General features: G+C 35.1%; 1 non-coding gene across 1 annotated transcript; it reads left to right on the top strand.

Annotated features, from left to right (window-relative positions):
• Positions 1–9,539: 9,539 nt before the first annotated feature.
• LOC112908353 (U6 spliceosomal RNA) lies at positions 9,540–9,646 on the top strand. Its single transcript, XR_003232905.2, has one exon. It is a non-coding gene; the product is annotated as a U6 spliceosomal RNA (small nuclear RNA).
• The last annotated feature ends 630 nt before the right edge of the window (positions 9,647–10,276 follow it).

Below are 10,276 nucleotides of genomic sequence, written 5' to 3'. Positions count from 1 at the left end.
CTTCTCAGGCAGTGCAAGTATTTGCAATTACAAAATATTTCTAATTCCTCTCTCACATCCCTGGTATCATTACTTCATTTACACATAGAACTACATACAACCATATATAGATGCATATATTTGTGTGTATGTGTGCAAGGATACAAAGTAAAATACTTCCTTACAATTATTTTGAACACATTATCATGTTAGGTAGATTAAGAATAATAAAACTGGTTGTTAGTTTACCTTTGTTTATTCATTTTCCAGTGCTCTTTCCTTCTTTATGTAGATCTGATTTTCTGACCTGAACAATTGTCCTCCTCCCTGAGGAATTTCTTTTAACATTTCTTCAAAGCAGGTCTACAGGGAACAAATTCCCTCAGTTTTCTAGTTTTCTCTATTGTCTGACAAAGTTGTTTTTTTTTTTGTTCTATTATATATATTATATATATATTATATATATATATATATATATTTTAATGTGAATCTTTAAACACTCTGAAAACCCTAAACTCATCCTTTATTTCTGATGTTCTGCCAAGAAGACCCTGGTAATCACTTTCTAGAATGCACTTATTATAAAGGAATTCCAGATGGCACTTTAAAACATAATTTAATGTAAATACCAAATATTGCTCAACACTCAATTGAAAAACAAAAATGAAGATAATTATAATTAGACCTACTTATATGTGGTGAGCAATTATCCTGTGCTAATCTCTGTGCTGCTTCTTTATAAGATTATTTTATTGAAGGTAATAAAGCATAAAATGTACGTACTATTATTATCTGGCGAAGAACCTGAGATTTGTTTCCTTCCCTTGGAAACTAGAAGACTTAATTTTACTTCTGAAAAGACCTCATAAAGATTGAACTAGGTGGTCTCCAGAACTTTGTAGAGATTCCAGGAGAGCAGGTGAAGTTAGTATTGGATTTTTCCTCACTAGTATGTAAAAAGCACTAGCTTTGTGCATAGTGCTGTGCCATGATGCTCTGGGAAATACAGCAACATGTAAGATCTTATCTTCCCTCAAGAATTTACATTAGAATGTAAATGTAGGAGAGACTCAACATGAACCTAAATATCTGTACTAGAATAAAATGTGGAAAAGGGACATGAAAGAAAGAAAGAAAGAAAGAAAGAAAGAAAGAAAGAAAGAAAGAAGAAGAAGAAAGAAAGAAAGAAAGAAAGAAAGAAAGAAAGAAAGAAAGAAAGAAAGAAAGAAAGAAAGAAAGAAAGGTGGAGAGAGCATTCCCTGACTTGAAGGACTAGTGTAAAGGGTGTTGCGGAGATGAGGACAACTGAGCCAAGCTCTGAGGAAAGAAAAGCATTAGAGAAAGCAGAGTCATTCTAAATGAAGGCAATGATGAGAGCAAAAGCTTGAGGGAAAAACACAGCATGTCCATAGAGAACAGTAGTTTTCTTGTATTGGTGGGAATCTTAGATGTCTTAAAGAAAATGATGACTGTGAAGCTACATCATTAGATTGGGGGAGTATGATGGATGGCTTTGAATGCCAGGCTAAGCCATTTAAACCTAGTTTATTTGGCACTGGAGGACCACTGGAGGATTGCCAAAGTTTAGTAAAGATCCCAAAATCTGTAATGTTAGCCAAGACTTCACTGGCATCTCTTCTACAATACTGTATTTTGAAAAAACTAAGAGTGAGAGATGAATGAACATGCTCAGTATTGCCCATGGTGAGAGCAAGCAGACCTTAAATGGTAGGATGTACACTTTTCTGTTTGCAGTTTTTAGGAGGTATCTCAAAAGTCCACAACCTATAGTAAATTGTGGTTTTTATGAGGCACTGATCTTAATCACAGGTAAGTAGTCTCTGGTAAGGAAACCAATCTCTCATCATTCTCATATCAAAGCTGTAATTGTCCAATTTAGTTTTTGTAGCGACTCAGAAAAGTGAGTATTATGGTTTTCATTTAGTAGCTGGGAATGTTTGCTATAGTAAAATGTGTGAATTTGGGTATCAAGGAGGATCTTGAGTTAAATCTCTGGTGACCGTAAGGAAATACTTTAATAAATGGTGAGGTCTCATTACTATCCTTCAAACCTCTTTAGTTATAATTTCTCCTCCCTTGACCAATTGTTCCTTAAGAAAATTAACTACTGGGATGCCTGGATGGCTCAGGAGTTGAACGTCTGCCTTCGGCTCAGGTCGTGTTCCCAGGGTCCTGGGATTGAGTCCCTTAATGGTCTGCTTATGCCTCTGGGTCTCTCTGTGTCTCTCATGAATAAATAAATATTTTTTAAAAAGAAAGAAAGAAAATTAACTCCTCTGCAGTATGAATTGGGGTTGAATGCTGGCAGGAGAGGAGGAGAGCATTCAAAGCAGCCTGCTCCAGGGTGCCTGGATGGTTCAGTTGGTTAAGCCTCTGATTCTTGGTTTCCACTCAGATCATGATCTCAGGATCCTGGAATGAAGCCCAGCATTATGCTCTGTGCTCAGTGGAAGTCGGCTTGAAAATTCTATCCCTCTGCCCCTCCCCTAACCCATGCATGTGCATGTGCTCTCTCAATCTCTCTAAAATAATAAATCTTTTTTAAAAATTAACAATAGAAATAATAAATCAGCCTGCTCTGATAAACAGCTATGCATCTATTCATGCTGCCCGCCCCCACCACCTGAAATCCCTTTTCCATTGAACTCACAAAACCCACTCATTCATTAAATGAGACTTCCTCTATGTTTTCAGATCTGGCCCTTTTCTCCTAACAGTAACCTCCTAATCTCCTAACTATTCCTAAGTAGGTGAGTGTCTTTGTCATTGTTGCATGCTCAATGATTATTACAGCGCTGGCCCATATAGGTACTTTTTTTCTTTCTTTCTTTTTGTCTTTCTTTTTTTGTTTTTTTGTTGTTGTTGTTGTTGTTGTTTGTTTGTTTGTTTGCTTATTGTGGGATTCTCCAAATCCAGACCTTGAAACAGAGATTCAAGTATGACTTTGGCTGCAGTAACTTCTTACTATATATGTCTCCTGAGTCAAGGGAAACAAAAGAAAATACTATTGGGACTTCAAGACAAAAAGCTTCTGCACAGCTAAGGAAACAATCAACAAAGCTAAAAGGCAACCTTCAGAATGAGAGAAGATATTGGCAAATGACATATCTGGTAAAGGATTAGTATCCAAAATATGTAAAGAACTTGTCAAATTCAACACCTGAAAATAAAATAATCCAGTTGAGAAATGAGCAGAAGACATGAATACTTTTCCAAAGACATACAAATGGCTAATAGATACATGAAAAGATGCTCAACATCACTCATCATCAGAGAAATAAAATTCAAAAATACAATGAGATATCCCTTTGTACCTGTCAGAATGGCTAAAATTCAGAGCACAGGAAACAACAGGTGTTGGTGAGAATGGAAACTGATACAGTCACTCTGGAAAACAGCATGGAGGTAAAAAAAAAAAAAAAAAAGATTTCTTTATTTGAAAGGCATGAGGATTACCAGTGTGGGAGTGGAGAAGAAATACAGGAACAGGAAGACAGCCAATAAAGGGTGTGCTGTTAAGCCAGCTTCCACAGCAAGCAATGGGAGCTTAATCCTAACAGGCAACTTTAGGAAATAGTTTAAAACACACCCCTTAGATTACACCAGCTCAGAGGTGTGTGAGCTGGGATTTTATAAAGCAATTCCCAACATTGGGCTTTGCTTTACACTCCTAGGGTGTGAGTTCCCTGGCACCTCTGGCAGATGTGCAGGATCTCTGGACAGAAGGACCCATAGTAATGGGGAAAAATTCCTCAGGCAGGAGATGCAGATAATGCTATTGACATCAGCCAGGTGTACAGATTTGGTAGGGCCAGAGGGACATGGCGAGGGCATAGCCAACATTTGCCACAGTGTGCAATAAATGGTTGTTGTTATCATAGCAAGCAACCAGCTAGGAAAAGTGCAGAAGACTGCAGTTGAGCCACCCATGCTCTGGTTAAGGATGGGTAATGAGTTTTGTGTCTCTGCTGAAGTGTCACACTCCAGTGGAGAGAGCCCTGTGCACAACACCGAAATGCAAAATGCCAGCCTTTTTGTATAGGAGAGATTCTCCTAACCCACTTGTCAGCTGGACAGGAGCACTGGGCTGATTTTAACAGTAGAGCTGGTAGGTTGTGTCAACTCAGGCACGCTCCCTGACCTTGCCACTGGACAACTTGATTAATTGTGAACAAACGGTCACAGAGAAGTCAAACAGAAATGGAAGGGATGAGAAAAGCTAATGAGCCATAAAAGATCCTGAAACAGCCTGAAAACGAGTCTGATGGCCCTTTTTCCTTTAAATAATAATCATTTGTGATGATCAGGAATTTCTGCTTATGATACAAATAGTGGAAATTTAGGGTTACCCCTTCTTGCAATTCATAGAAGCCTCCACAATAGCCGCCTCCATTTAGTTGGCCAAAGATTTTGTCAGTCACATGTACCTGTATAGATGAGGAAACAGAGATTCCTTGTCAGTTTTGATTCTGAGTTTTGCTGAGCAGTAGTTTCAAATTTTAACTTCGATGTCAAACAGACTTAGGTTTTGATTCCTGATCCACCCTTCACTTAGTTACTTACGATGTCACTTTGGGCAAGTAGCTCAAACTCTCTAACTCCCAGTTTTCTCATCTGTCAATGGAAGGTGTGAAGGGAGTACTGCATACACCCCTGAGAATTAACATAATGCATGCTAAGGTTTATTGCCCTGAAAGATAGTAAGAGCTCAATAGTTTTAATGCTGATGTTCCTGTGGTTGTATGTGTAGTCAAAATGGTGGCAACATGGTTGTATTAATTGTGGTATCACTGGTGTACTATTCCTTTCCATGGCTGAATGCACTGGAATGAACATGGACTTTGAAGGAAAACAATCCTGAATTTTAATTCTACGTATGGATGTAGCTGTGTACTATTTGTTTGTAAGAATTACACTAGGAAATGCTTACCAAACACCAAGTTGTATTTGGAACTGAATAAAAATTAACAGCTCAATACACATGAGCTTCCCTTCCCTCATCCCTCTGTTTCCAAAGGTGAGTGGTTCTTACAGAGTATTTGTAGGATATTTTTTGTTAACTTTTTTTTTTTTTTTATAATTCTAGCATGGAAGAAAATGTTAAGTGTTTCATCTGTACTGCAAACTATTTGACAGTAAGACTGAGGCAGTCTTTCCCATCAAGTGGTAGTTCATTCAACAAAAATAATTTAAGTCTCAGGGAATGTGACAAAAAACAAATTTGTGAGTCTGGAAAGTATGCCATGACCCCAAATTAAAAACTTGGGTAAAACAACCTCATCACCATGATGGGGAATAGAAGACAGGTTAAATAGATGAAATCTATAAATACAGTTTAGGGTTGACTCAGAAAAATTACACATCTAAGACCATGAACACGATGTGAAATATGCTTCTTTTCTCATACGTAACCCTTTGGGTAGGAGAGTGGCTTTTCACCCTGTTTTTTATCACTTTACAAAACAAAATATTTAATCACTTGTAAAGGAAATTTGGCAGTGGAAAATTGTTTTGTTTGAAATCATAGAGGTGGATGTTTTTTTCTGGGAGGTAAGGACTTTCATAATTCATTAGGTGATAGGAACTCATATTAAGTTGTGCCCAGTCTACCTCACAATTTCGACATGTAATTTGTCTGCTGTGATAAGAGTTGTCTTAATACTTTTATGGTAGAAGTTGCTACCAGTATAAAATTACAACTTGGCATTTCATGAGAGGTGTGCATTATCCTAATACATTTTTGGTACCCCTTTTATTACATAAAATATTTTATCTTCTAAAAAATTTGAATTATCCCAATTTCCTGCTTTCATGGTGTGTTTTATTATAGTAAATGTTATTAATGTTTTTACATGGATTATTTCATACCATAGGATGAATATCTTAATTTGAATTAAACTTTAAAAAAACGATGAGCTTCAATTAAATGAATAAACAGTCTGATGTGGGCTTTAATTTCAGCCATCGTATGTCTCAAATAAGTTTATAGCTGCTATTTGGTTGTTCAGTTCCTCTATCAATAAAATGGAGCTTTTTTCAATATATTCTATAGGAAAGCTTCCTGCCACTCCAGAAAGCTAGAATTAAAACTCAGATTGTTTCTCTTCAAAATCAATATTCTTTCACTTGTCCTAGGTAACCGAAGGGAATAATCATCTTTTCAAAGTCTTTCTATGTATGTGTTTTTCATGAGGAAGAAAGTCTAGGTAATATTTAAAGCTAGGAGAGTCATATCCACATGCTTGTATGTTATTTCTCTTTGTCTCCATCTCAGTTAGAGGTGTTAACACATAAAATCACCCATTTGAGACCTAGATGCTTCTTCTCAATAGAATGCAAACAATGAACCAAAGAACCTATTTTTATTGACTAATGATGAATACTTCTGGTTTTGGCAAATTACAGTTAAATAGCATGGCAGACATTTCAACTGTTCAACTTGCATTTACTGCTTCTTTCTAGTGTACCATAGGTTTATACTTCCACATTCCCTTCCATATCCTGACTAGGAAATTAGGCATAAATATGGGACTGTTAGTGGAAATGATGAGTGTCACTTGTAGATAGAAGTTCTTCATTGCTGGGACAGAAATCTCCACCTCTCCTCTTTTACTGTTAGGAGTATTGCGAATGCCTGTGGTAGCATGGAGGAGTAACATTGAGCCTAAACATGGAAGGCACTGGTCCCAGCACATGGCCTCAGCCCCCAATAACTCTTGCCTGTATAAGTCATTAACGTCATTGTCTTAAAGTCTTGAAAACTTTGAATTCTTTATTATTGCAGGATCACTCAACCAATCCTGACTAATGAATATGGACATGAAACATAATGACATTTTTGTTCCAAAAGTAGCACTTTGAATATTTTGTACATAGATGCTGCTTCAACATTCAAGCATTGCAATAAAAAAGGTCAAATTCCATAATTTTGAAATCACTTGCATCTCTCCCTCTTGAGGCAATATTCTAATAGAAATATGAAGAAATATAAACTCTTGATTCAATTTTCTCATCTCTAAGTGGAAGGCCAAACTTCATAATCACATTATCAAAAGAGAAACACAAATAATGAGTGTCTTACAGGACTCTAAATAGATGAAAGCTATTTTTCAATTGCAAACTATTTTTCTCACATCATGATAGTTGAAGAAAGTTTCTATCAAGTCCTTAGGATTTTAGAGTGAGTTTCTCTTACACTCAAAGTGCCATTTCATTTTCAACATACGGATAATATTTCATAAATAAAATGAAGCTTATGTGTATTTATTTGTTGCCATATCATATTAAAACGGTGCTTATTTTTTCATCATATTAGGAAGTTGTATTTGGAATATTCTGTCTTAAGTTACAGACTATGTGATATACTTAAAATGCTTGTTGTAGGGCTCTCATTAGCATCTCAAAGATAGAGGCATTTCCCTCTTTAAGCACCTGAAATTGTAGGGAGTGAATATTGATGTTGTCAAAATATATTAAAACACCATGGACAGAAAAGATAAGTAATAATTTCAAATAAAAGCCCTACATCAAAAGTTAGAAGGGCAGATGCTCCAATTTGCAGATTCTGTAGTATATCTTTACTATGAAGCTAGTTTTTATGAAGGTAATTGAATGAATCACATTCCAGTGTTTTATACAGTAAAGATTGGTTTATTTTATTATTAAGGATTCTTCTTTGCCAATGTTTAATACACTAGTTAGATTTTATATTAAATGGAAAAAATCTTAATTCTTGCTATATTTTTTCCTCTATGGCTAAGGTTTTCCTTCATGCGGTGTATATATATATATATATATATATATATATATATATATATATACATATATATATTTCATAACTTTTCATCTCTAATCATGAATATTTAAAATCTTAAGAATTCAACAATCACTCTTTTTTTTTGGAGAGAGGGGATTCTTTTCTAAAGAAAAAATTTGGAGGAATGTTATTGAATACCTCTATATTGTTAAGTATCTTCTCATTATAAATGCAAAGCACACTAAAAAAAAGTAAAGCATGCTTATTTTTAATATTTATTTATTTATTTAAGATTTATTTATTTACTTGAGAGAGGGGCGAGAGGAGTAGAGGGAGAGGGAGAGAGGAAGTCAGACAGACACCTGCTGAACACAGACTCCAACACAGTGCTTGATCTCACAACCTGAGCTGAAATCAAGAGTAGGACATTTAACCAACTGAGCCATCCAGGTGCCCCTTAATTTATAGCATTTAGAAATTAAAGAAAAGTAATAAAAAGAAAAGTTAAATATAAATAAAAATAATAATAGCCAACACAAACTGGGCACCTATTTCTCATAAAATCTCATATAATCACACTACTTACAAAAACACAATTGGCATTTCCTCTGTCCTATTTCCTAAAGGTTGATCTTATTTTCTGTATAGATTTTTACCCTGCAATCTTTATTTTGAAGACAAATTTATACATTTAATTATTCTTTGAAATCAAGATTTTGGAAGACATTTAATATTTCATAACTTCGTATACCTGAAATGGTATGTGCATTCATTTCCCTATACTTACACATTTAAATTATTTCATGTTTATAATTAATGATATAGTTAATATTCTTATATATTTATCTTTTAAGATAAAGATAAATGAGGTATATATGCACTTTAATATAATAAAGGCCACATATGACAAGCCCACAGCTAACATCATATTCCATAGTGAGAAGCTTAAAGCTTTTCTTATAAGGTCAGGAACAAGACAAAATGCCCACTGGCAGTAGTTTAATTCAACATAGTATTAGAAGTCCTTGCCAGAGAAATTAGGCAAGACAAAGTAATAAAAGGCATCCAAACTGGAAAGGAAGAAATAAAACTGTCACTATTTGCTGATGACATGCTATTATTTAGGAAATCTTAGAGTCTCTATCAAAAAACTGCTAGAACTAACAAAAAAATTCAGTAAGCTTCAAGAATACAAAATAAATATACTAAAATCTGTTGTTTCTGTACACTAATCTTGAACTATCAGAAGTCAGAATTAAGAAAACAATCCCATTTACAATTTCATCAAAAGGAATACGAACAAATTTAATCAAGGAGTTGAAAGAGCTGTATAGGGGATCCCTGGGTGGCGCAGCGGTTTGGCGCCTGCCTTTGGCCCAGGGCTCGATCCTGGAGACCCGGGATCAAATCCCACGTCGGGCTCCCGGTGCATGGAGCCTGCTTCTCCCTCTGCCTGTGCCTCTGCCTCTCTCTCTCTCTCATTCTGTGACTATCATAAATAAAAAAATTTAAAAAAAAAATTAAAAAAAAAAAAAGAAAGAGCTGTATATTAAAAAGTACATGGTGTTAATGAAAGAAACAGGAAGACACAAATACATGGAAAGAGATTTCATGTTCATGAATTAGAAGAACTGATATTATTAAAAGCTCCAAACAACCAAAGCAATCTGCAGATTCAGTGCAAACCCTATCAAAATTCCAATAGCGTGTTTCACAGAAATAGAATTGGTATAGAATCACATAAGATCCCAAATAACCAAAGCAATATTTAAAAAGAGGAATAGTGCTCACTTTGGCAGCACATATACTAAAATTGAAATGATACAGAGAAGACTAGCATGGCTCCTGCACAAGGATGACATGCAAATTCATGAAAAGGAAGAACAAAGTTAGAGGCAACACTCTACCAGATTTCAAACTTTATTACAGAATAATAGTAATTAAAACAGTGTGGCATTAGAATAAAAACAGACTCATAGATCAATTGAACAGAAGAGAATACAAGAACAAGCCCACACATACATGGTCAATTACTTTGACAAAGGATGTACAATGAACATGGACAGTCTCTTCAATGAATAATATTAAGAAAAATGGACAATAAGTAAATGAAATTGGACTCATTTCTAATGCCATCCACAAAATTTAACTCAATATGGATTTAAGACTTGAATGTAAGATTTGGAATTATTAAACTCCTAGGGGGGAAAAAAAACATAGGTGTCAAGTTCTGTGACATAGATCTTGATAATGATTCTTTTTTTTTTTAATCTGTTACCAAAAGCAACAAAAGCAAAAATGAAATGTGAGGCTACATCAAACTAAAAAGATTTTGCAAAGCAAAGGAAACCATAAACAAAATGAGAAGGCAACCTACAGAATGGGAGGAGATATTTACAAATCATATATCTGATAAAGGATTGATATCCAAATTACATAAAGAATTCACACAGCTTTACACCAAAATCAACATATAATCAGTTCGGAAATGGGCAGAGGACCTGAGTACACATTTTTTTT

This window comes from Vulpes vulpes, chromosome 2, assembly GCF_048418805.1.
Source record: "Vulpes vulpes isolate BD-2025 chromosome 2, VulVul3, whole genome shotgun sequence".
In the NCBI taxonomy this organism is placed as follows: domain Eukaryota; kingdom Metazoa; phylum Chordata; class Mammalia; order Carnivora; family Canidae; genus Vulpes; species Vulpes vulpes.
Note: the sequence above shows the minus strand (reverse complement) of the source record. Positions and strands in the feature narration are given on the sequence as shown.